Raw genomic sequence first — 26,301 nt, 5'->3', positions numbered from 1 at the left:
CAGGCATCCGGCCATCCCTACCCACATCACATCCCTGTGCTTTTTTCTCTTTCTTCTTTCTCTTTCTTTTTCTTTTCTTTCTTCTTTCTTTGTTTTTTTATTCTTTCTTTTTTCTTCTTCTTTCTTTCTTTCTTTCTCTCTCTCTCTCTCTCTCTTTCTTTCTTTCTTTCTTTCTTTCTTTCTTTCTGTCTCAGTAAATCCCTGAGGTTGGCCTTGAATTTGTGATTCTCCTGCCTCAACTTCCCAATTAGCTGGCAGTACAGGCTTGTACCATTGCATCCAGCTTAAGAATCTTTAATCTTAGAAAACAAAAAAAGTTTAAAAAAGTAAATTGGTGATTAATTTTACAGTATGTAAATCTTACCTGAATATTTAAAATGTAGTGAAGTATTCATAACTTCTCATCAATATCAAATTACTGAGAAGCAGGCATAAGCCTTTATTCCCATTCCTGTGATGGAAGGATTGAGCCAGCACAGAACTTGCCAGAAGCTTGTAGTAAAAAATTTAAACAAATGGTTCCTGATTTATCTGGCCACATACTAATGTGTGTGTATGTGTTTGTCTGTGTGTGAGTGTGTGTGTATGGCTGTGTGTCTATATGTGTAGAGGCACACAAACATATTTCTCTGTGTGGGGGAGGCAGAGGTTCAATTCATATGTCTTCCTCTTCATTGTCCACCTTCTTCTTTGAAACAGGGTCACTCACTGTGCCGGCTAGGATGGCTGATGAGGAAGCTCCTGGATCCTCCTGCTTCTGTCTCCAGCCTGCAGCTCAGCTCTGGTAGTACAGGCAGGCAGGCATTTTGTCCGCTGAGCCACCTCCCCAGCCCTGACTCTAATGCTCAGCCAACAGGGGCAGACTCAAGAGCAGCAGCGATTCACCAGCAGTTCCTAAGTGCCAACTCCATCACCAAAGTCAGCTGAAGGGCTGGTGGTGCAGTTCAGTGGCACAGGGCTTGCCTGGCATACCTTAGGCCCTGGGTTTGAACCCCAGTGCTTTCCCAAACGATAAAGCAACAACACAACCGTGCCTTATCAATTAAACAGACCTGCTAGGGTCTGAACCCCAGCCAGTCTGGCTATCATAGGGAGCAGGGCAATGGGGTGGCAATGACATAGGACAACGATCAGAGGCCATTTTAATGTCATAGAAGACTGTGAAGGCCTTGAGACTTCCACGTGCTTTCAGGACCAGAGCAAACACGTGCTGGAGAGGAGGTGGTGTTTTTCTTTTCGACTCTGGTGCTGGAGGGGGGGGAACAAACGCTTCAGCACACACCTCCAAAGCAGCCAGCTACTGGGTGAAGGGCACAGCAGCACCAGAGCTTAAGGAGATTAAGGCTCATGGAAAATGAGGGTGAGAAAGACAGGATCTTGAGAGGAAGCTGCTAGGCCGTGCCACCAGAGACAACTAAAATGATGCTGCAGGAAGGTAGGTGGGGGCTGTCAATCTTCCCTTTCCACCCACACCATCACCAGGCTTCCCTGGCCCCATCATCTTCTGTGCCACTGCACTTGCCTTGTGTTCTTCCTCTGGGTCAATTCCTTCTGGTTTGACTCCAGGAGGTTTTCTTCGTCCTATGACTTTGTCTTAACCCCCAGACTGAAAACAGCACTGGGCATGTGCAATCCGGACTGAGATTCAGACACTCCTCTGGTTGGTGTGACTGCCTTTGGCTGGGACACCATCCACAACCACGTGTCCCTCACAGGCATGAGGGACCTTGCGGGGGTCGCTCTCCCTTTTCAGGCATTTCTTTCAAGACTGGACCCAACCTACGGCTCCTCGTATGGCCTTACACTCGCAAACGGCTAGACAGGCTTCACGTTTAAGAGGCTTCTGAACGTAATGAACAATAAAATCTATTAGATGCTTCAGAACCCACTAGTTCGAGTGTGTTAAGCCAAGTGACACAGAGGGCGCTGTGTGTGTATGTGAGTGTGCATGTGTGCAATTTCTCCCCATTACATGGGGGAAAAATGTGTTCCTGTCACTACACGCAACAGAAATTGTATTATTATTTTCCTGGAAAAGCCCTAAAAAGGAGAAAAAGCACCCATGCTCTGTATTTGTTGCTGTATGAGGTGGAAGGCAGAACAGAGAGCGGCCTCTGTTTGACAGGAACGAGGAGGGAGAGCCAATCTGAGGTTGAGTTGAACAATAGTGATCCTGGGCTTGTGCGGCTCCTGTACTAGGCCAGGAAGGTCCTGTCAAGCTCTGACCTGTTATCAAGGGCTCATGGTGGCAAGGGAGAGTCCACATTGGCCTGGGTCTGTCCTTTGGCAAGCCATTTGAGTTTCCCAAGATGTTATCTCTGCTTGCACGGTAGGGATGGCAATATTTCACTAAAGGTGGCTGTGATGGAATGAACTTATCTCTCTCGTAAAGATACGTTGAGGCCGGGTGCGGTGGCGCACACCTGTAATCCCAGCACTCAGGGAGGCAGAGACAGGCAGATCTCTGTGAATTCGAGGCCAGCCTGTTCTACAAAGCGAGTCCAGGATGGCCAAGGCTACACAGAGAAACCTTGTCTCAAAAACAAAAGAAAACCAAACAAAGATAAGTGGAGGGCTTGACCCCCACACCTCAGAAAACAGCCTTATTTGATGGAGGTCTAATTTACTTATTTATTGTGCGCGCATGCCTGCGTACATCTTAACTGTCAAGGAAATACACTTATTATTTGGCCATGCTTGAACACGTGGCCCAGTGTTCATGTGTTAGAAGGTTAGCTTTGAAGGACTAGTACTGAGATGTGGGGACCTCCTGGTTGCAAAGGCCGTGCCTTCAGGGACGGACAGATGTTATTGCCGTGCGCCTTTGCGTGAGTGGCCTCCAGTCTGGCCCTCTCTTGCTCCCCGGTTTTGCACTGTTGCCTTTCTCTGTCTTCCATGGCACGACACAGCACAAAGGCTCTGAGCAGACGCCAGCGGCCTGTGCCTGGACCTTGCATCCCCCAGAGCCACGAGACAAATAAGCCTGTTCTTTATAAACTCCCCAGTCTCCTACATTCTGCTGCAGAGGTAGAAAACGGACCAAGGCAGTATGCAAACCTTGGAAGTGTATTTATTTTCTCCCGACACGGCATTGCTTCTCCACGCTCACCTCCGGTCACCTTCCACCCGTTCCCCTGAGGCACGCTGGGTCCAGGCTCTGCCCACAGCGTGCAAGCTATGTTCCTTCCTGCCTGCCTTGTAATGCTGCTTCCTCTGCCTGGAACATGCCCAGGTCAATACCGGACTTCCCACTCAGCGGGACCTTCTAACAATGTGGCCCTGTAGTTTGTCAGACCAGCTCTCCCCACACTCACTGCCCCCCACTCTACTTGGCTCTCTCCCTTTCCCATGTCCTCACTAGACTCTAACGTCCTGTACCACGAGGCAGTCTTGCGTCATCTACGACCGCTCCCTCATTCTATGACATCAGCTCTGTTCATGAACATGAACCACCATGTAAGATAGTGCCTGGTTCGCAGGAGGGGCTCGGCAAAGAACTGGAAAACCTACCATTCCTTTTTTGTTTGTTTGTTTTATTTTTTGTGAGACAGGGTTTCTCTGTGTAGCCCTGGCTGTCCTGGACTTGATTTGTAGATCAGGCGGGCCTCGAACTCACAGCAGTCTGCCTCCCCCTGCCTCCCCAAGTGCTGGGATCAAAGGCGTGTGCACTTGCTCCACTCTTCATTTAAACAGTCCCAACTGCCTTATCATTATGAAGCTATTCACATGTGCTGAAAAAATAAACACAGTGGATAGTAATTTTTTTTGTTTAGCTTCTTTTAAGTGACTCCGTCAGAGGTCCTGTCACCTGAGGAGAAACTCCAAGACAGGTGTGACAGCACTCTGAGAAGGCTCCAGTGTGTGGGCTAAGTGTAATCAGGTGTCTAAATATACAACCCCTGCCCTAAGGAATGCTCATGGCCATTCCTTCCACCTTAACTTCCATCTCCTCCCTCAGCCTGTCCAAGGTCGAGAGGGCAGAATGACACTACTCTTGGGAGGGAGGCAGGTGGAGAAAGGCTCCCAGGCCCAGCCCCCAGAAGATGAGTACTGAGCACTGAGTACTGAGCACTGAAACACAGTGCCATGCTCTACGATCCAGAAATCCACCCTGAGACAGAAGGCTCCTTACTATGTGGTACAACAGCCAAAAAGTGATAAAAGTGATATCGACGCACTTACATTTTATGTCCCCTCGTATTTACAAAGCCCTTTTCCCGGGCTTGGTGATTTAATCAAAGTGCTGATGTTCAAGTGACTTGTTAAGTTTGCTCAGCCGCTAAGTAGGGGGGCGGGGAACCTGCACTAGGATCGGAAGGTCACGGGGGACAAAGGTCATCAAACTCCACATTTAGTGAAAGCACCCTGTCCAGTTTGCAGTCCTGCCTCCCCTCCCTCCGCCCCTCCCCACGAAACCCAAAACATTCTCTAGTACCTTCCCCACAAGCGACTTCCCAGCGGGTGCTCTGCGCAGGGGACTTACCGCTATGAATCCACACAGATCCTGTTGTTGCTGGACAACTCTCCGCTAAACTGTTCCTCTTTTAGAAAGCCAGATCCCCCCTCGGCGGTGTGCGTGTCAGGAACTGGGGTGCAGCACAGCTGGGAATCACAGCTCTCGGGAACTGTTGACAAAGAAAGAAAAACAAACACCAAGCACACTTTAAGTCTTCCATCCTCACGTCAGAAGCCGAAGTCAGTCAGAAAAGAGGCGGCCTTTGCTTGCTTCTTTTGTAGGACTTTCCATTAGGTTCAGGCAAGACTGCATTTCGTTGCTTATGCTATGTTTTATTGTAAGGATTTAAAACTTCCTGCTATTGAGGGGACTAGAAGAATCACATCTATGACCACCCGGACTTTCGTGTCCCTTTACATCTACTCTTCATGGAAGATTGGCTAAAACTGGAGAGGTCAGAGGCACAACTTCAGGGTGGGAGAGAGCGTGAAGGTGGCCTTCTCCAGGTTAACTCTTTCCCCAGAAGAAGGATGCTGTTTCACTCTAATTCCAATCAGATTTTACTAAGTTAACATTTCCTGTGGGCAGGATACGCGCAGTCGCCCCTAGCTCTGCCTGGATCAACACCATGACACATGACAGAGGATTTTAAGTGGGATCTGAGGGGGCGTGTCCAGAGGAGAACCTCAGTTATGACCGTGTCCTTTGCAAATGGGACAGAGGTATTCAGAAACTACTCTAAATGGGCAGAAAGGACTGTGTAGAGGAGGCTTCTCACATCTTGGCAATGAAGGACTAACTCATATCAGACTAACATCCCACCGAATGTAACTAGACACATAGGTAAAAAAAAAAAATCATCTCAAAATAAGTTTATAGGCACGGGGTGGTGTATGTCTGTAATCTCAATGTGCAAGCACACACACACACACACACACACACACACACACACACACGCGCGCGCGCGCGCGCGCGCACCCGCCAGCAACAGCAGCTACTGCCACCATGAAGACACAGGAGGCTGAGATGCTGAAGACAGACGAATAACACTGAAACAATCACATCTTCCAACAAAACTACCTTTCCTTTCACAGCATCTATGGATTTTTCAGAAGCACAGGGAACTCCTGGGAACCCCCGGAGACAGACACTGTTTAGAACCAGAGGCTGTCTATCTCACAGCTGAGGGAGAGATCAGAGAGGGAAAAGCAAGACCGCTGCCCAGAGTTCTGCCTCTCTGAGCTGTGGGGAAGTGGCTACACCATGCCTCAAACAGCAGCAAGAGGTTAAAGGGAGCTCTTGGTAGTTCCAGGATGCTGGGGGAGTGACAGCTATAGCTCAGAACCCGCCACCTCAGAAAGCGTCCTGGTAAAAACCATCCACCACATGGCTCAAACGAAGACCTAAGAAGTATCCAGTTTAGCTGTATGTCTCTGTGGTGCCCACTGTCTTTGACAGAATGGTTGTCAAAAGCAAAAGGAAAATGCCTTGGGAGAAAACAAAACAAAACAAAACAAAAACCTACAGAAGCCATCTACAGTCTCTAGGATGTTTTATGCATACAGTGCTGCACTCAATCAACAATGATGAATCAAGGGGCCAGAAAGATGCCTCAATGGTTCAGAGCACCATCTGCTCCTCCAGAGGACCTGGGTTCAACTCCCAGGATCCACATGGAGGCTCACAAGCACCCATAACTTGGGTCCCAAGGGACCCGATGCTCTCTTGTGGCCTCTGTGGGCACTTCATGCAGATGTCCACAGACACGCGCACACAAACACTCATCCACATAAAATAAACTAACAAGCAAACAAACAATGGTGAGGAAATACCAGGATATGGAGTCATGGAAGAAAAAAAAAAAAAAAAAGAAAAAGAAAGAAGCAGCAAGACAAACTCCAGTATGATTGAGACAGAGATGAGGGTGTGCTCTTTGAAGAAGATGCGGTTAACACATTCCTGTTTATACAGCCTGTAAAGGACTGTAACACATGCCACTTAGCAGCTTACAAAGCAAGGGGGAAAAAAAAAGAAAGAGAAAGCAAACTGAGCAAGGATACAAAAGACACAGTTGTAATAAACCTTAGCCAGCCACACAGCAACACTGTACCTCAAGATGCTGACCACACATTCTTTCAAGGCAGGAGTCAAGCACTTACAGAAATTAACACAGATAGTCCATAAAGCAGCTCTAAAAAACTTCAACCGGTGGAAATAACTCACACGGTTAAAATGAATTATTCTGATAATTCTGATAATATTCTGAATATGCTGAAAATGCCAAATGTTCTGATAATTATACAGATTAGTAGGAGGTTATAAAAACACAGCTGTTTTTAAACGTGAGGTTAAGATTTCCATGCAGTGAAACATACTGCTGGAAGGTGGCTCACTTTAGTACATTTTTGATAAAGGGCCCAACTCTAGAACTACCAAGAAACCATAGGTCACCTCCATCCTTCCAGAAGGCCCCCTCAGGATGCTGTCAGCTAACTCCATGCCCCTGCCCCCTCCCCCCGGGAAATACTACCATTATCATGACCACAGTCAGTGGTCACACAGTGACCATACAATGGGCACACAGGGTGTGCTCTTTGTGTCTGTCTGGCTGAACACAGCCAGGACAGAGCACAGAGTGTCTCCAAGAGTCATCTGTACTGTTACATGTATCAGCAGTTTGATCTTCTTTATTACTGAGAAATAGTCCTTTTGCATGAAAACACCAGGTTTGCAATATCTTCTCCTGTGGAAACATTTGTTTCCATTTGGGGCTATTTTGAATACGCTCTTATCCACTCCTCTTCCAGGTGTTTGCAAACATGTATTTTGATTTCTCTTGGGGAAAAATGCCTTATTTGAGCAGTGGGACCAGTGGGTTTCAGGTTCATGGGTGTTGAACTCTAAAAACTGCCAGAGGCACACCCCCCAAAGATGCTCCACCATATAACACGGACATTCGCTCAGCTTTTTCCTAGCACCTTTATTTGTAATAGCCAGAAACTGGAAACAACCCAGATGTCCCTCAACTGAAGAACGGATAAAGAAACTGGTACATTTACACAATGGGATACTACCCAGCAATTAAAAACAAGTAAACCATGAAATCTGCAGTCAAGTGGATGGAACTAGAAAAGATCATCCTGAGTGAGGTAGCCCAGACCCAGAAAGACACACATGGTATATACTCACTTATAAGTGGATATTAGCCATATAGTACAGGGTAACCTTACTACAATTCACAGACCCAAAGAAGCTAAGTAACAAGAAGAGCCCAAGGGAGGATGTTTGAATCTCGCTCAGAAGGGGAAATAGAATACACAGCAGAAATCACTGAAGAGAGAGAACAGGCTAGGAGAGGGATGCTGAGGGAAATGGAGATCAGGTGTGGGGAGAGCTGGGAGAGGAGGATAGAGAACTTGCAGAGAGAAGAGAAACGCATCTCTGAGACAGACTGGAGACCTGTGACAGGGTAGGCTCCTGGGAAGATATGGGGGTAACTCTAGCCGAGACTCTTAGTAACAGTGGTCATGAAGACTGAAGAGGCCACCTTCTAACCAGACAGAACTCCTAGTGAAAGGAGGGGAACACTAATTGACCCACAAAATTTACCATGCCTACAAGATATGCAGGGACAAAGATAGAGCAGAGATTGAGGGAATGTTCAGCCAATGCCTGGTCCAACCTTAGACCGATACTAAGGGAGAAAGTCAAACCCTGACACTATTAACAACACTCTGCTATGCTTGAAGACTAGCATAGCTGTCTTTGAGCAGCAATGGCTCGAAACAAGATGCTGAGACTCACAGCCAAACATTGGGTGGGGCGCAGGAGCCTTGTGGAAGAGTGGGGGAAGGAATCAAAGGACCTGAAGGGAGACAGGAACTCCACAAGAAGACCAACAGAGCCAACTAACTTGGATTCAGGGGGCTTGCAGAGACTGATGCACCAACCAAGGACCATGCATGGACTGGACCTAGGCCCCCTTATACATATGTACCCAATGAAAAGTTCAGTTTCCATGTGGGTTTCCTAGTAAGGGGAGCAAGGGCTGTCTCTAACAAGGACTCTGTCGAAAGCTTTTTGATCACTTTCCCCTGGCAGGGCTGCCTTGCCAGGACACAAAGGAAGAGGATGTTCTCAATCCTGATGTGACTTGATATGCTGAGGTGGGTTGGTGGCAGTGGGAGGGGCTCCCCTTTCCTGAGGAGGTGCGGAGGGGGAATAAAGGGAAGAGAGAGGGTGGGACCAGGAGGAGAGGAGGGAGGGGCTACAATTGGGTTACAAAGTGAATAAATAAATTAATTATTTAAAAGAAATAGAAACTGCCAGAGATTTTTGGTTGTCCCACTTTACGTCCCCATCAATAAAGTATGACAGTTCCGGTTTACCCTGCCTCATGAACTTTTTGGTGCTGCCAACTTCCATTCTGAGGCATCTCCTCATCACAAAAAGATAAGCAGTCCATATATATATATTTTTTAATGGGCAGAGGACTTCAACAGACAGGGCTCCAAAGGATGCTACACTGTTAATCTCAGCAAATGCAACCACAGCATGACGATATGCCATGTCACACCCAGGAGGACGGCCACCATGAGAAGACATACATACACACACACATAGAAAGAGCTGGGGGTACAGCTCAGCGGGAGGGCTTCAGTCTCCAGTACTCAACAGCCAAACCTAACCAAACACCCTTATCTAATGAACAGGATGGGTGTGCATGAGAGAATCCAGGTGGCATTGCCACAGGGAAGCCCATGACTCTGTACGCCAACTAGATGCTTAGTAACAAGAAACTAATAGATAAACCTCGGTGGTTTTTCCAAATATGAAAAAAGTCAGTAAGAAAGGAGCCACACACTATTAGCTGACACCTTGAGGGCACAGGAGGAAACAGCACAAGGAGGAAAAAAAAAAACCAATCTGAATTGAGAGTGTGGACAGCTGAAGGGGAACTTTCCGGAATACAGAACTTTCCGGAATACAGTCAAGAGCAAGTTGTACAACCCACTGTCACGGGATCACCCCACGGAAAATCAGGACAGTCAGGAAGCCCAGTGTGAGGCCACATCTACAGGGCTCACTTACTCCGACAAGCCGGGATGCCTGTGACCTGGCAGCTGAGAACAGAGTGTAAGAGATACCGGCGTACTCAGAGCTTTCTGCCCTGGATTGGAGACCGTGAGGCCTGCCGATCCAGTCAGGTGGAATGAGGTTTCCATCCGCAGGACCTTGGCTTGCGAGCCTAGCCTTTAACTGCTGCAGCATCTCTCCAGCCCTCGCCCTATTCTCGTTGGCAGCTGGCAGAAGAAGAGGTGGCACTTGTTTCGGTGGCGCTCAGAGGACAGCATGACCTGAAAAGTTACACTTTCCTCCTTTTCCTCCCCTACAAACAGCGGGGCACAGTAGAAAGGATCTGGACTTCAGGCCAGAAACCCCTCATTTGCTAGTCTTGCCTACGTACAAAGTCACACTGTGAAGTTGGAAATAAACAGGACCTTAACCATCTCCTTCCCTTCTTTTACTAGCTTTCCTTTGCGCAGAAAACAGTTCTTAAGTGGTTGGGTGAATCTGTATGACTCCTGCTATTATTAATTTTATATTTCCCTTTTTCTTTTCACTGTTAAATTTAAGAGACAAGTCATCTGTTTCTGCTAGCTCTATCATTTACTCCTGCTAGCTCCACCATCGATTCCTGCTAGCTCTACCGTCTAATTCTGCTGGCTACCTCATCTATTCCCGCCAGCTCCATCATCTTTTCCCGCTAGCTCCATCATCTATGCCTGTTATCCCACCATCTCATCACTGTTCTCTTAACTCCCCAAATCACTGCTCATCTCACCAAATTTGCTCACATTCCGCTTTCAAAAGTCACCCAAAATTTCTGAGTCCCAAGTAAAACTCTTGCTCAATTTGAATTTAACGCTCACAACCCTCCCACCCAGGATGCTGCTAAGTGAGGTCACTGTAAATGTTCTTCCTTTTCCTTGGTTCTGTCTTTCTAGCTGTACTGAACCCTCTAAATACTCTCCTCCATCAATAAATCGTCACAGTGAATGTCTATTCCTTATCAGCTATAATGATGATGAAGTCGTTCAAACACTAATATAGGCTATTAGACATTTTTATTCTCTATGATTTCCAGGTCCTGTTTGCTTGTTTGTGCTTTTAAACCATATTTGTTTCTCTGACTGTCTCTTTGACTCGTTATCTCTGTCACCACTCTAATCCAGGCTCTTATCTAAGCATGCCTGACTAGGCTGCATGTATCCTGTGATTCAGCAAGTTTAATTCAGCAGGTCCTGTTTGCATTAAGTTACTCTGTTTTTACAAAACATGCAATTACTTCTGGTTATTCACACAGTAAGTTTCTGAGTGTGGCATCCCAGGCTCCACAGATTGGCCCCACAATACCTCACTAAGCTTGTCCCCATATCCAACACTTACCAGTACCCTAAACAAATTACCTATGCTGGATACATCAGTGTCCTTGCTATCCCACGAGAATATCCAGGATGAGTCTCTATCCTAAGCTCCTCTCCTCCCCCACTACCTACATCACCTCCTTTTCCTCTTTTTGTCCTCTCTCTCCCCTTTTCCTTCCCTCCATCTTTCCATCCCTTGCAGTGCAGGAGGGGAAGAACGTATGCCATACCACTGTGCAAGCTAGACAAACACTACTCTACTGAAATTCACGCCCACTCCCAGTCCCTGGGATTTCCCACACTGCATACACAGTCCTGGGTTTTCCTGAGACCTGTCACTTCACACCCACTGACCCTGGGATTCAGGATCCCACTTCCGCAGAGTAACAGTAAAATGTCCACATTGGGTGCTTTACCCAAACGGGTCAGAACTACAGCTATCACTCCAACCAAGCAGAGAGCATGTGATGTGCAGGGAACAGAAGGAGAGGAAGGGAAGGATCCTCTGTGTCTGTGCTAGTGGCATCAAGATGCTACTCCATTACAGAGGGCGGAGGGGAAGGAGGAGGAAGGACAAAGGAGGGGTTTTGTTCTGTGGCTCGGTGAAAGTACAGACAGAACGGGACCGTCGTCCGCTGAACTCGTTCCATTGTCTTTGGTAAAGTAGCTCACCAGATAAATACCTTTGAGGATGCTTGGATTGCAGATGAGTCACTCAGATGCTTTACTTCCCAGCTTCTTAAAGGTCAGTGGTCACAAGCATACCTTAGCGGGTAACTGCTTCTCCCCTGACGACTGGAGAGTTAGCAGCTATTAACTGACTATGTTCTTGAGGTCACATCTAGGCATCAGACATGAAGGGGAGGCCTGGCGAAGGATCCAGAACCAGTTTACCAGGCAGAGGAGGCAACTTTGAGTGTACGCTGGTGTCCCTTCTTTTGAGAGTACTAGTCCCCGACTCAAGGCTCCCAGTCCAGAGTTAACAATTACTCATGCTTTAGACACGGAGCAAAGCCAGCCATCCCCAGACCTGTCACGGAATCCTATTTTGCTCCTCTCCTCTCTCCCAAATTTCATTTTAGAGCTACTTCATGCTTCACTTCAGCAGTACTCTCCTTTGCTGAGGTTTCGGGATATTGTAGAGAATTTTTCCTGGTTTAGCTACAGAAAGCAACCTCATTATTAGCCTGCTCCTGAACAGCAGAAACACACTCTCACAATCCAGCCAGACTTAGGCCCTGATAGGTCATGGCCGTTCCAGGAACTACGGAAGAATGGACTGATTGGCGTATCTCCAGCTTCACCAAGACAGCTGTTCACAAGCCCTATAACTGCATCTCCCTGATTCCTGACCGGAGAATAATCTATTCACCAATGAAGGGAGCCTGCAGCCCAAACGATCCAGTTTGTCTCTGTATGCTGGTTTGCAGTCAGTTGCTGATATGCTAAGGGCAGGTTCTGTAGGAACCACGCAGTTCCCAGCACCACTGAAGGAGCTTAAGAGGACCCCAACCCTCTCTGTGTTTCCAACCTTCTTGATCTAAAAGGCATCCTGGGGTCAGATGGATGTGGGGCCTCAGTACGTTCCAGGGAGTCCTTTGTGCACACGATCACACAGAACTATAAGCAGTGTCCTCAGCAACTCCCATTCTTCACATAACAGCATATTCAGATCCAGAAAGCTCACCGTTGGATAGATGGTCAAAGTTTTAAAACAGCAGGCAAAGCGGTACGTGTGCTGGCAGGGGTGGCGTTGTTTCCTCCCACCAGCCAAGTTACAAAAGGAACCTAAGCGTCCATCAACAAATGGGTCACATCTGTGCGGCAGAACACCATTCAGCCCCATAAAGAAAGAAATTCCAGTATTTATTACAATAGGTTGAACTTTAGGACTCTGAGTCAAGTCAGATGAGCCAGGCACAGAAAGCTAAGTCCCACACGTTCTTTCTCATCGTGCGAGAAATATAAAATGACCAAACAGAAGCAGGGAATAGAATGGCCAGCATGGAAGCTGGGGGAGGCAGAGATATGGATGTGCTGGTGTGAGGGTTAGTTTTTTGTGTTTGTTTTTGTTTGTCAACCTGACACAACCCACCGTCATCTGAGAAGTGGGATACTCAGTTGGGAAAACATCACCAGACTGGCCTATAGGCAAGTGTGTGGGATCACTTTTTAAATTAGTGATTGATGGGGGCAGCCCCAATCTCAATCCTCCACATGTAGAACCCCTCTGGGGAAAAATGGAAAGATATCTTTTAAAGAAATGAATCTGGCTTTCTCATGTCTAAACCGTGTACCTATTTATGGGATATCATATTCATTTAGTTAGTTCTTTCCTTTGGGACTGCTAAAAATGATATTCAGCTGAGTAAATCAAAACAGCTTAAAAGAGGAAGAAACTTCATTTCCTGAGATGTGATTCCTCTGCTGGGCACAAGTAGCAAGACAATTCTTGGTCCCCAAAGGTGTGTTTCTCCTGCCCCAAAGCCACGAAAGACACCCTCTTCATTTTACTTTTGCCCGAACATGCTAATTTACCCAAAGGCAAGGTGTGACTTCAGTCCTTCCTTACAGAATCACATTCACTAAATGATCTTCCTGTAAGAACGGACCTCTCATCCTGAGCTATCCCCACACACCAGAGACTAGCCTTAAAATTACCAGGAACAACAAACACACTTCAGGTAATTGTTTTCGTTGACGGCATTAGTGGCTTTTTTTTTTTGAATGCTGCAGATGTAATTTAGGATGAATGATACTTCTGTAATTTTCGTATTATAGTAAGAACCCACAAATAAAGCCCTTATCTCACATATTTTATCGTCTCTAATCTTTGTCTTGCACAGATGAAGGGGTAGGAGATGAAAAGGGATGAAGGGAGTGAGGGTTTAGTTTGGTGGTAGAGTATCTGCCTCACACCTGCATGTTTCTGGATTCAGAGCCTCCTGAAAATGGGATGAGAAAATATACCTCAGGGAGCTAAGGGTCTGCTCATACTAATACGCCTTAAAAATTAGGGAGAAACAGTGTATATTTTATCAAAAGAAAGGATTGTTAAGATATAGGATACAGCAATGATTTAGGTAGGATTTTTCATTACACACAGTTTTAATAAATACGTATTTCTCTTTGTTAATGAAAAAAATTCAAAGAAAACTATTAGTAATATCTCTTTTTTTTTTCCCCAAACAGGGTTCCTCTGTGTAGCCCTGGCTGTCCTGGACTCACTTTGTAGACTAGGCTGGCCTCAAACTCACAGTGATCCACCTGCCTCTGCGTACCCACCTACCTGCCCCCTTGCCAGGTGCTGGGCTTAAAGGTGTGAGCCACCATGCCCAGCTTACTGGTAATATCCTAATATTCTTTAAAGTCAACGGTGAAACTCCAGGTACTATCGGATGTCATGACTAGTAAGTTGTATGGCCTCAGAGGCTGGACAGCACACTCACGTGCAGAAAGATTTTGTGTAGTTCTCCCAGAAAGACCATGTCTTCGTCAGTGTTCTCTTTCTGTGAAGAGGCTCCATGAGCATGGCAACTCTCATAAAAGAGATCATTTAACTGGTGTGTGGGGGGGAGTTCTTACAGTTTCAGAGGCTTCAGCCTCGTGGGAAGCATGGGAATATGTGCGTGGTCAGTGCTGGAGAAGAAGGTGAGAGTTCTACCTCTGGATACAAAGGCACCAGGAAGAGACAGACACTGGGTCTGGTCTGAGCATGGAAACCCCCGAGCCCGTCCCCAGTGACACACTTTCTCCAATAAGGCCACATCCACTCTAACAATGCCACACCTCCTAATAGCACCACACCCCGATGACCAAGCATTCAAATCTGTAAGCTTATGGGGGGCATTCTTAACCACAGACCCCTCTCCAAGCAACTCATCCAAACATGAAAACACAGGAGTACAATACAGCAGTCAGCGCTGGAGACCCCAGCCCATGCCCACCGCCACTTTTTCTCATGATGGCTTCATTAACAGGACTTGGAGAATGGTCCTTCACCCATGGATGCACTTCTGCGTCAGAGCGCTGGCTAGGGGTTCACAGAGAATGCTGGCTTTGGGCTGGTTGTGAAGAACGGATGAGTTGGTTGCCCATCACCATGTGACACACTCCCTGAAGACATATCAACACACAGATGACAGCCAGCCATAGAGATAAAACATATTTCCTCCTAAAACAAATATCAAGTGGACAATTTGTGGGCCTGAGATTTAGCATCTTCCATAAAGTATTCATAAAGTAGCTGCCAATTAAGCTGAAGTGATTGTAACTCGACTGAACCACCTTCCTATTTTGAGATTAAAATGCCAAGTGCGCCCTGGGTCTACTTTTATTCTAGAAGGCAGTGGCCTGCTGGATAATTTTTATTCTTTCTTTTGGGGGCAGTTATAAACAGACTATTTACAGGAGTTCTGGGAGGGCCAGGAGACCGTCAGGTAAAAGCACCTTTTCAGCAAACCGAGAGGAGCAAGCAGGCAGCTCATTGTGAGAAAACCAACCTGAAGGACCAACTCCTTCCCTTCTTTCCTCCCTCCCTCTCTCCCCGTATCTCTTTTCCTCTTTTTACAATTTCATACATGAACAGACTTTAAAAAATTTTATTTATTTATTGTTTTTATAGTATTCTGCCTGCATGTGTGCCTGCATGCCAAAAGAAGTCACCAGATCTCACCACAGATGGTTCTGAGCCACCATGTGGTTGCTGGGAATTGAACTCAGGTCCTTCTTGGAGGAACAGCCAGTGCTCTTACCCTCTGAGCTATCTCTCCAGCCTCACAGGAACAGAATTAACCCCTATTATTTTCTCTTCTTCCCATCCTTCTCCTGATAACTTCTTTTTTCCCAACTAGTCCCTCTCCTTTCTACCCTCCCCACCCTTCTCTAGCCCATCTCTCTCTCTCTCTCTCTCTCTCTCTCTCTCTCTCTCTCTCTCTCTCTCTCTCTCTCTCTGTGTGTGTGTGTGTGTGTGTGTCCCATTGAGTTTAATTATGGTTGCTGGATGTGCTTTGACACGGAGCTACTTCTTGGAGTTTGGGCAACTCACCAGTGGCTACACCACTGAAAATGACTCCCCTTTCCCCTGGCAACCCATTAACTACCAGCAGCTCCTCAAAGAGGGGTGGGACCTCTCCCGTCATGATAGGAGGTTGACTCCTAATCTAATGCTCACCTCGTACAGGTAACTACAGCTGCTGTGGGTTCAAGACTGCACTGGCCACATCACGGGATCATTTTTGCACAGCGGGAAGACAGATAATAGAGGCAGGTAACAGAATTTGCCTGGTCCTCTAGGGGTTTAGGTGACTTCCAGCAAATACACTTGTCACTAAATAAGAGTAGGCTATTAATGGGAATTAAAAAATCCAAGGGATGACTACAAACATTATTCTTATGCTCCAGTAGAAGGACCCACTCAGCAGAGTAATGGGTAGTACAGGTTAAAACTAATCAGTACCCAGCACTGTTTGCCAAAAGCACACACAAAACTATCCCAACAGCACCCTCAGCTCACCCCTGCATTTCTTTGAGTGACAGACAGGGCCTACTGAGTCTCATCGTGAAACCTGACTGTGCCACTTACTGCTGTTGTGAATCTGGGGTGATAACATTACCGGTTTGACGGGATAATGGTGGGGTTTCAGTGAGCAACAAGTAAAGCATTTAAGGCAGCTGGCAGGTAGCAAATGCTTACTAATGAGGTACCACTGTCCCCAAAAAGTCTCATTACACCTCAGCTTACCTCAAGATCCCTGTTCCTTCCCACTGCTTCCCTGTGGTCCGTGGAGCCTTGCAGGAGGATTATCTATCCCCAGCCCAGTGCAGTGGGCTTGGCCATGTGACCTGGCTCGGCCTGCAGCGTACAAGCCAGCACATGCTTCCACCGACTGTTTCCCCTCAGCCATCAACACAGCATGTCTCAGTGGGGGCTATTCCTCTGGCCTAGATCTTGGAACACAGATATACAGGGCTTGGGAGCAGGCCTGAGGCCAGTTTGCCCCAGATTTAGAATGTGGGCAAGAAATAAACTGCTCTTGCAAGCACTGAAACTCAGGCGCTGCTGCCCACAGAACAGCTGACTAAAACAGAAATTACTGTTTTTGTTTTATCTTGTTTTGTTTATTTGATCAATTTATGACTTCAACCAAAAAAAAAAAAAAAAAAAAAAGAGGTCTGAAAAAACTTTCTATAAGAAAAAAAATCACTAGATAAAAGTAGTAAATCTTTCTAATAGATTTCTCACAACAGATTAGAACTGGCCTAATAGTGGCAAAAAACAAAACAAAACAAAAAACCCTCAGGAAAGTAAGTGGATGTAAGTGAGGGAGCAATTTTTCTCCTTCATCTTCTAAACTAACTAAACCTCCTAGACAGCAACGAACCTCTCTGCCAAGCTTATTTCACCCTACTCAGCCCCCTCCTAAGCAGCCATGATTTATCCAATCCAAGCCCAATAGTCCAGTAAAGAAAAAGCAGTTTCTCATTTTCAAGGGAATTTCCTTCATGGAACTTTCTTCTTAGTTTATTACCAAGCTTAGTTTATTATTGATTCCTTTTTTCTCGCCCTTTGTGGGGGAAGGGACAGCTTTTTAGAAAATTAGCTTATGAAAATCACCAACTGTCACACTGAATTCTCTCTGGATATGTCAAAGGGGATATGTCTCCTCTCTTGGGCTTAAGCACTGAGGTCATTTTCAGTGGTGTTAAGTGCTGGCCACGGTCATGAACCTCTAGCAGTCTTTTGGTGTCTGTCCCAGGCTGGTCTAACCTATTACTGGGACGAGGTTGGAGTCAAGTGAGGGAAATGAGACAGCAAGCACACAACAGTGCCTCGTCATGTGCAGCGATAGGGGCAGAGACAGAGGGGAGTTCTGAGACGGGAGAGTGAGGAATGGGTGAAATGAATGAGTATCACTTCAGCAATCAGGAAAGAGACATCTGAGGACAGCAGTCAAGGTAAGGCCTTAAGGATAAGGAGACTATGTATGTAACTCACGGGAAGATGTGTTCATGTAAGGCCATGAAGGCAAAGAGATGGAAATGTGTAAGGAATGGAATGAAGCAATAGGATGTCTCTTTGGCTCTCAACAGTTCAGTGAAAGAAGGAGACACGTGAGAGGGAGTTAGTCTCAGTTAGGGCTTCATTGCTGTGAGGAGACACCATGACCATGGCAACCCTCTTATAAAGAAAAACATTTACCTGGAACTGACTTACAGTTTCAGAGGGTTTACTTCATTATCATTATGGCAGGAAGTGTGGCAAGCCTTCAGGCAGACATGGTGCCGGAGATAGAGCTGAGAGTTCTATATCTTGATCAGAAGAAAGAAGCGACTGTGTACCACACTGGCTGTAGCTTGAGAATGTATGACCTCAAAGCCTGCCTCCATGGTGACACACTTTCTCCCACAAGGCCACACCTCCTAATAGTGCCACTCTCTCTGGCTGAGCATTCACACACGAGTCTGTGGGGGCCATACCTATTCAAACTACCACAGAGGGAAGAGCAGTCAAAAACTAGACCGCAGGCAGCTTTAGAGGTCTAGGTTTTATTCCGAAAGGAATAAGGAGATATGGAAGGATTTTAAGGAAGGAATCGATATGCTCGGACGTGTAATGATTAAAGATAGATATGAAGCAAGAATGGAGACAGATAGCAATGAGGTGGGCACTGGAAACATCTAAGAGGGAGACGAGGTGAGAACGTGAGGAGAAAGCAGGCAGAAATGGGAAGATGGGAGGCAAAGCCTGGAGTAAAAATGAAAAGCTAGGTGTCTGATGGAAAACCACAAAGGAAGCCCAAGATGGAGGTGTCTGGCCTGATAGACAAAGGAGGTGACACAATTTAGTGAAATGAGAAAAGTAGGAGGATTCTGTTTAAAATACGAATACAGAAATCCTGTTTTTTTCCTTAAGTCTGTAGATGGCTGTCCTATATTATACGGCTAATATCTGCTTATTAGTGAATGTATACCATACCTGTCTCACCGTTTCTGGGTTACCTCACTCAGGATGATCTCTTCTACAGAAGCTAAACATTAAAGAGGACCCTAGGGAGGATGCTTAAATCTCATTCAGAATGCCAAATAGGATAGACAGTGGTGGAAGAGAGGAAACAGGATGGGAGTCTACTATAGAGGGTCCTCTGAAAGGACTCACCCAACAGGGAATCGAAGCAGATGCTGAGACTCGGGGCCAAACTTTGCGTAGAGCACAGGGGGAAGAGAGGGGTAGGATTAGAAGGACATAAAGGGGACAAGAGCCCCACAAGAAAACCAACAAAAATATCTAAAAGATCTGAGCCCAGGGGGTCCTGCAGAGACCGATGCACCAATGGAGGATCATGCATGGAGAAGAACTAGACCCCTACTCAGATGTGGCCAACTGGCAGCTCAGTTTTCACGTGGATCGCTGAGTGAGGGGAGCAGGGGCTGCCTCTATCATGAACTCAGCTGAGTGCTCTCTGATCACTCACCCCTGATGATACAGCCTTGCCAGGCCACAGAGGAAGAGGATTCAGGCAGTCCTGATGAGACTTAACAAGCTATGGGCAGATGGCAATAGTGGAGAACTCCCCTTTTCAATAGACTAGAGGAAGGGGATGAGGGGAAGAGCTGGAGGGAGGATGGGATTGGGGGAGTTGAGGGAGGTAGATTCAATTGGGATATATAATAAATAAATTGTGAAGAAAAAAAAGAGTGAAGGCATTAACAGATTCACTTAACATAAAAAAAAAAGAAATCCAATTTTGAACAATAAAATCTAAGACACCTGTAAAATTAGTAGCTCAAAGATCAGGTGTGCAATTGGGTTATAGGAGCCCAGGGCGAGCAGTAAACTTGGAAGTGGTCTCCTTCAGGTGGGTAGGACATTCTCATGGGAGGATGGCACTGCAAGACATCGAAACCAGAGAGCGAGGAGGTAAAAAAAAAGGGGGCGATATAAAACAACAACAAATATATAAATAAAAATAATAACAAGAGCTTTTGCTAAGATGGTTCCAAAAGCGAAGAAGGAAGCTCCTACCCCCTACCCCCAAAGCCAAAGCCAAGGCCTTAAAGCCGGGAAGGCAGCACTAAAAGGGTCCACAGCCACCACTTATCACCCACCTTCCACTGGCCCAAGACTCTGCATCTCCAGAGGCAGCTGAGATACCCTCTGGAGAGCATGCCCGGGAGAGACAAGCATGGCCACTACGTCATCACCCAATTCCCCTTGACCACTGAGTCAGCCATGAGGAAGCCAGAAGACAACATGTTTGCATTTATTGTGGAAGACCCACGCGAACTGGATCAAGAAGGTCTGTGGCACCCATGTGGCCAAAGCCAACACCCTGACAAGGCCTGACGAGAGAAGGCATATGCTCAGCGGGCGCCTCGTTATGATGCTCTGGGTGTTGCCAACAAAACTGGGATTGTCTAAACGGATTCCAGATGCCTAATGCCAAATACAAATTTAAAAAGGAGGTGATGGAGGGAGAAAGGAAAAGCAGGAAGAGGGGGAAGAGGAGAAGGAAAAGGAAAAGGAGGAAGGAGGAGGGAGCAGCAGCAGCGAAAGAAGAAGTCACTGCTGCTAGCTCAAAACGGTTCTGAGTAGCCAAAGACATTTATAACAAAAACGAGACGAATAATTAGTCAGTGAAAAACGTAGTAGTTACTACTGAGCAAGGGTCCAAAGTCAACACGTCAGTAATAGGATGAGCCACACAGTGAGATCACAGGCTGAACACTGGATGAACTGGATTGATTGCCTCTCGCGAACTGAGCCTCCGGGAAATGAAACATCTGTAAACTGATGCCACTTGACAACATAACTGGGCTGTAGCCCACAGAGGTGTCAGGGTCATGAGTGGACTGAAGCTGTAGTCAGCGACAAGGATGGCCACCGAGACAGCAGAGCCGGTACAGACCGAGTCATGGCAGAGATGTTTAGGTCCTAACACTGGTTTTGGGCCATCCACGGCCCTTCATACCTTGCTACCAGAGTCACTTCGTGAGGACTCTCAGCTGAGTGTCATTCATTAAGATACGTAGGTCACCTGTGCAATTTAAAAATTATTGAAACAATTGTCCAAGTGTCTTGGATGCTGACTGTGTGCCAGCTACTGTACTGGGCACATAGATACACTTTCTCTTTCTGAAACATCCAAAGCCTGCAGAGCAGGGACTGGTGTAACTTCCTCCATGTTTCCCTGTGGGTAAGCCGAAGCGTGGTGGCTTACTCAACACGGAAGCACTCCCAAATGGGGACACGTTTTCGTTCAGGCCATCTCCAGTACTCGCTTATTTAACTGCCACACTGTGCTTCCAAGCATTGCTTCCCCACTTGTGTTACTAGAATTGGGATGCGTGGGAGTTTCGAGGTGATCTCCCATTGTGTTTAGTACAGCCTTTTGGAGCTGAAGATTAAAAGGCCCTGCTGCCTAACCCAACACTTACTTCTAACGGAACCACCAGGCATGTGATGCGCTGAGGTGTTGTTCATGCATTCAGTGTGAAGACTCGGTTTTCCATGATAAGAAAAAGGCCTTTAAAAAAAAGTCGTTTGCACTAGAAACCGTTCGCGCTGGAGCCGGAGCTGAGACTTACACTGAGAACACACACACACTACAGCTGTCTGGAGCTGTGTAGGAGGTGGTGACTTTTGCACAGCCTCCTTGGATCACATCTAACCACTAAAATTCAAAGGGGCTAAAAAAACAAAACAACCCCCCAAAACAAACAAACAAAAACAATAAACCCAGGCTTCTGTCTGACTCTCGTCAGCTAGGATGAGTGTCTCTGTAATCTCGTTAGGCACTGTAACTTCAGAGTTAGTTTCTGCCTCTGCATTTTATTTTGCTCAACTATTATTTCACTTATTTTCCAATTTGGGGGGCTTTTTACGGTTAAGCAAAAAAAAAAAAAGTTGGTTTTTCTCCCTTATCTGGTATGTTTTTCAGCCTCAAATTTTAAGTTTTGAGAAGTTTGGGAATCTTCTCACTTCATTGAAAACCTAGAGCTTCGTACTGAGTTACAGTTCTACACAGCATTAGGCTTGTGATGTGTAGAAAATAGAGCTGAGGCCAATTAGCAGGACCGAGCAGAAGGAAGCAGCAGAGTACTAAGAAGAAAGATGGTGATGAGTCTCAATGCCTCCTTCTTGCTATGGACAGAAAATACCCGTTTGGATGCAGTGAAGAAATTTTGAAGCCAGGGCTGTGGCACAGCTTGAACCAATAGCATTTGCCCAGCATGTGTGAAACACTGGGTTTGATTATCAGCACCACAAAAAGAATTAAAAAGTCTAAAGATAAACATTCCTACAGTTGAAACTGCATATAAGAACCTGATCAGACCAGCAAGATGAAATGAAAAATAAAAATGACATGAAGTCACAGAAAACAGAATAAAAGACAATGTCTAACAAACAGTAAAACATGTTCAACATGATTCCCTACTAGGAAAACGCAAACCAAAAGCATGGAATACCACTTCACGTCAACTAGGATGGCATATTGGTTCACTGAGGCTACCCGTAAGAAAACGTTATAAACTGTGCAGTTTAAATAAGAGTCAGCCTTCTCCGGAGGCTGGAAGAGCGAGACCCAGCCAAGATCAGCAGGCTTGAGTTGTCCTAAGCTTTTCTCATTGGCTTTTAAATGACCACCATCTTGGCATATCCTCATCTGGCCTTATTTCTGTGTACCCTTCTGTCTCTCTTTTTAAGGACATCAATCATATTGGATTAGGGCCCCATCCTCACGGTCTCATTTAATCCTATCTTCCATTAAGATTACACAAACACTAGGCAGAATCTCCAAATACACAGGCAGAATCACAGACAAATCCACAGTACCATGTGAGCTTTTAGGGAGTCACATTCAAGCATGCAACAGATGACTGTGGCAGGAGTTGGTGGAGACGCGTACACGCTGGCGGGACCGTGAGGTGATGCAAAAACTCTGGAAAGCGGTCTCACCACAGAAGATAAGCACTTCCTTCTCCGCTTTCCTCAGAAGCTTGGCACTTGGGTGACAAAGATGTGGGGAAGTCTCTGGTGCATACAGCCAAGAACAAGAGCAAGAGGATGAGTGTGAAACAATTAGAGTAAGAAACGAGGTTTGACACATATGTTACACTTGAAACTTTGAAAGTGTATGTGGAATAGATAGACTTTCTTTTTTATTTAATTTTATTTTTAATTACACTTTATTTACTTTGTATCCCCCCCTCTAGTTCCCTCCTTCCTCCCCTCCCAATCCTTCCCTTCCTCCCCCTTCTCCACACACGCCCCTCCCCAAGTATCCAATGGCAGAGAAACACTTAAAGAAATGCTCAACCTCATTAACCGTCAGGGAAATGCAAATCAAAACGACCCTGAGATTTCACCTTACACCCATCAGAATGGCTAAGATCAAAACCTCAAGTGACAACACATGCTGGAGAGGTTGTGGAGAAAGGGGAACCCTACTCCACTGCTGGTGGGAATGTAAACTTGTACAACCACTTTGGAAATCAATCTGGCGCTTTCTCAGACAATTAGGAATAGTGCTTCCTCAAGATCCAGCTATACCACTCCTAGGCATATATCCAAAAGAGGCTCAAGTACACAATAAGAACATTTGCTCAACCATGTTTGTAGCAGCTTTGTTTGTAATAGCCAGAAGCTGGAAACAACCCAGATGCCCCTCAACTGAAGAATGGATACAGAAATGGATACAGAAATTATGGTACATTTACACAATGGAATATTACTCAGCAATGAAAAGCAAGGAAATCATGAAATTTGCAGGTAAATGGTGGGATCTGGAAAGGATCATCCTGATTGAGCTATCCCAGAAGCAGAAAGATGCACACAGTATATACTCACTCATATAGTCATACAATATAGGATAAACCTACTAAAATCTGTACACCTAAAGGAACTAATCAAGAGGGAGGACTCTGGCTAAAAGGCTCAATCCCCATCCAGAAAGGCAAAGAGGATGGACATCAGAAGAAGAAGAAAACAGGAAACAAGTTAGGAGCCTCCCACAGAGGGCCTCTGAAAGGCTCTGCCCTGCAGTATCAAGGCAGATGCTGAGACTTGTAGATTGACTTTCATAAAAACATAACCTACACACATTCCCTCAGAAATAGAACACAGAATAGCCTAATAGCTGGGAAAAAAATGCACAGTGCATAAGAATATGATTAAACACTCCAGTTAGGTCCCCTGGTATAAGTCAGCCAAAGTCAAGTACACCTTTCTGGGTCAGAGAGCGCCCTAATCCTCAGGTACCCACCATGTTCTGATCACCGCCATCCTCTCCTGTCTCCCACAACTCAACAGGTGTCTCCTCACCAGCTCCAGTTTTGTGCCCCTCTCTACCAATGAGTGAGATTCCTCTAATAAAGAAATAGAGTCGTAGCACTTCCCTGCTTAAGCTCTTTTAATGTTCCCTTATTAATCTCCAGGAGAAAACTCAAACACCCACACATGCCCCCGCAATTCTGTTTGAGTGAGTCCCTCCCCAGGAAGCACCCAGCCACATCTCTGAGTTCCCCCCTCACACATCTGCTCGGCACTACTGACTACTGACCGAGTGGATTTCCTCTGCCCGGAGGCACCGTGTTCTCCTTCACCTGCCATCTTCCTGCCAGTCCTTCCACTGCCCAGTGGGGTCTCTGGAATGGACAGTCCTAGTTCAGCACTCTGGAAAGCCTTTTCTGGTGCGTCTGAGAGGGATTTCTCTTATCCTACATGCCATGTGCTTCTGCTATAGCAGGATTTCAACACTGTGCCTCCATCTCCTGTTTTACTAATTCCCCATATAAGGTCATGAGGTAGAGGTTTTATTATCTTGTCCACCACTGAAGTCCTAGTACTTCAAAGTCCTAATCCAGTATTCCAGGCATGTGTCAAACGCTGATCCTAAGCTTTATTGAAGGATGAGTGAAGCACAACATTTAAGCCAAAGGTGAAGATATCATCACTCATCGAAACTGGAGGCCAACGTCATCTGTGAGTACAGATGTCAGGTCTCTCTCAAGTATGAGCAAGTAAAACACATCACTCTAATAAAAATACATCACGGTCGAGATGAATTCAACTCAGGACTCTGAGAATGATACATCATCATCTTAGGAAGCCTGAGCATATAACACACATGTGAGCGCTTCGGTGGATGGTAAAGAAACAGCTGATAGACTTCAAGATTCATTGTAATGGTCAGTAATCAAGTTAAAATGGAAATGTATTAGCTTTGTATAAAGCATAGCCGTGCTTCATGATAAATCAACAGGGGCGAGACAGGCACGGCCTGGAGGCCTGTGAAACTGCGGTGAACGGTTTGTACTGTAGCTGGAACACAGTAAGAGAAAAGAAGAGAGTTCAGGGGGTTGGGGTGCGCACCAGTGATACAGTGCTCGCCAAAGACCCGAGGCTCAATCTGCAGAGGATGGGGGGGGGGAGTTAAGGAAGGTATAAAGGAAGCTGGGGAGAGGAGAAGAGGAGAAGGAGGGAGTGTGGGGCGCCAAGGAAGCACTGAGTGAAACTGAATTGACAAGGATCAACGCCTCAGACCCGCAGGAACTGGTAGAGCCCTCCTGTGAGTGAGACTCAGAAGCTGCGTTCCTCTGAGCATTTCACCAATAGTGACCAGTGTGTGCAAAAACGACCACCTGCAGCTTCTTCCTCCAGGCTGACTACAGCCGAGGGCCGCTCCTGTAGAGACCTCCGATGGACACCAGCTAACCCCGCCCTCCAGTGCACAAGAGGAAAGACCGGGAAAGGTGATTATATTTAGACAAATTAATCTCATCTAGCCTGAGTCACGCAGTATGGAAGGGAAAGGGAAAAAAACAAAAAAAGCGATAAGCCAGGAAAAGGTTTGATAGTTCTAGAACAGTGGTTCTCCAACTTCCTAACACTTCGACCCTTTAATACAGTTCCTCTTGTTGTGGTGACCCCCAACCATAAAATTATTTCTTGCTGCTTTATTACTGTAATTTTGCTACTGTTATGAATCATGATGCAAACACCTGATCTGCAGGCTATCTGGTATGTGACCCCCAGAGGGTTGCGTATCTGAATGTGACTCGAACGTTCTCAACCGTTCATGATCTGATTGGTGGCTGTGTTAGTGACTTCTCCTACTGACGTAACGGAACACCCTCCCAAAAGCAACTTAAGGAAAGGTTTATTTTTTGCTCACTGTTCCCGGGTCAAGTGCACCATGGCCAGGAAACAGAAGTGGGGGAACCTAGGCAGCTGGCCAGGCTGCCTGCGGAGTCAGGCTGCAGAGGGAGATGAATGTTGGGGCTCAGCTCACTACTTCCTACTCCGTCAAAGTGTCCAGCTCATAGCGTAGTGAGCACGGCCCACACACTGCATCTCAGTGTAATCTAGGTATTCCTCAAGAGTCATGCTCATAGGCTAACCGAAACTCGCTCTCA

General features: G+C 46.3%; 1 protein-coding gene and 1 pseudogene across 5 annotated transcripts in view; one reads left to right on the top strand and one right to left on the bottom strand.

The window, feature by feature from the left end:
* Window positions 1-26,301, bottom strand: part of Cracd (capping protein inhibiting regulator of actin dynamics) — a 206,504-nt gene that overhangs the window by 101,715 nt on the left and 78,488 nt on the right. For all 5 annotated transcript variants that reach the window (XM_060380786.1, XM_060380785.1, XM_060380788.1 and 2 more), the window contains exon 2: window positions 4,484-4,625. The gene's annotated coding sequence lies outside the window, so the exon portion shown is untranslated. The remainder of the gene's footprint in view (window positions 1-4,483; window positions 4,626-26,301) is intronic.
* LOC110557142 (large ribosomal subunit protein uL23-like) lies at window positions 19,878-20,305 on the top strand (annotated as a pseudogene).

This window comes from Meriones unguiculatus, chromosome 3 (genome assembly GCF_030254825.1).
Source record: "Meriones unguiculatus strain TT.TT164.6M chromosome 3, Bangor_MerUng_6.1, whole genome shotgun sequence".
Lineage (NCBI taxonomy): Eukaryota > Metazoa > Chordata > Mammalia > Rodentia > Muridae > Meriones > Meriones unguiculatus.
Note: the sequence above shows the minus strand (reverse complement) of the source record. Positions and strands in the feature narration are given on the sequence as shown.